Genomic DNA, 1,616 nt, shown 5'->3' with positions numbered 1-1,616 from the left:
AGTTTACTAAGTAGATACTTCTTATTGAAAAGCCGGTGGCATTTAGGTTGAAAAACATTGTTATGGAAATTTCCCTAGGCAACAGCATCTCTTTAATCTCAAGTGGTATCAAGGACTCTAATATTTCAGGAGACATGATAGACAACGGCTAACTATGGTTAGTGTGGGTGGGCTCTGTTGACCAAGATTTTGGTTTAGGCTCAAATTCAAACAAGTGATAAGTGACAGAACAGCACCAGTCAGATTTGACCCAATCTTGTCCTGCTCCTTATTAAATTATGATGTCGAAACAATTTTTTCACTTCCTTGGACTTGCGTTTCTTTATCTATGAAATGATGACAAGGACACCTATTCACAGTGGTGCTGGAGGATTAATGAGACTGTGTAGGTAAAGTTGCTTAGCCTGGTGCAAATAGTGGACATTAAATAAATTCAACCCTCACATCTATTTTTGGCTCTGCCTTTCTCCCTTTATTCTTTTCCTATCTTGCTCCATTTTTCTTTTCCCAAATAATCAAAATCTCCTAAAGCATCGCAAGGAGGCACAGCTTAAATATCAGCCTTGCGAAAAAGTAGATTCCGTGTAGCTCCTTGAGTCCTCAGGGGCGGTTCCTGAGTGACACTGTGGTATGGTGGCAATCTTCCTGGCTGGAAGTTCTGACATTATTCTGGATAGATCACTCATGTGCAGAACTTCGTGGTACCAATTTATTCACCCCAATTTGTTTAATCTTAAATCCAAAGTGAGAGTTTGCTATTTTAATACTAATTTCTTCTATTTTCCATTCGTTGTAATTTCTTGCATAAGTTGTTGCTCTCCGGTCAAAATTACATAATATTCTTTGTGTGTGAGTGTATACGTGTGTGTGCGCGCGTACGAGCGTATTGGCTTTCAGAATAAACTAGAAAATGAACACATTGCTTTAGGTTTCCCTCACTCTCACTTTCCCATATCCTCACCTTCTTCATTTAAATTGTTTTACATTTCTTTCACAGTAATATGTGTCTACTTATAGGCATGTCTACTTAATTATTTCACGGCATTGCTCTGAAAAGCCGTCAATTTAATTTATGGCCATATTTTGAGTCAGTTTTTTGGTGCTAATTACCATAAACGATCCCCGAGGGCATTAATCAATTCATTGATAGCTTCTAGGCATGTTTTAATACTATCGAAACTTACGTCTTCCAACCATTTCCCCGTAACTAAGGAAGATCAAGTCGATTCTCTAATATAGAAGGTAAATTCTATGCTAAATAATTTTTGACAGTATTAATTAAAAACAAATCTTTGAGCAAATACCTGTGTCATTTAGCTGGATTTTAGAAAGCATGTCTTTTCTGTATTCATTTTCTCTGTCAGTGATTACTAATTTTACTTTCATCTTTTATGGGTGATTTCAGAGAGTTTATCCAAAGCCAAGCCGAAGGGTACCATCTTCTTTTAGTGATACATGCAAATAGTAAGTAGTATTTGTGCACTTTTAACAACACTTCTGAGCATCCACAGTCCGGTGTGCACTATGACAGCAGTCTCTGAGCAGAGATGTGTCCTTGCCCAGCCAGAGCCTCCAAGTGGCACTAAGTGTTCATCAATGATCATGGAAGGAGGCAA

The sequence above is a fragment of the Pteropus vampyrus genome, unplaced genomic scaffold (assembly GCF_000151845.1).
Source record: "Pteropus vampyrus isolate Shadow unplaced genomic scaffold, Pvam_2.0 Scaffold93, whole genome shotgun sequence".
Classification (NCBI taxonomy): Eukaryota; Metazoa; Chordata; class Mammalia; order Chiroptera; family Pteropodidae; genus Pteropus; species Pteropus vampyrus.
Note: the sequence above shows the minus strand (reverse complement) of the source record.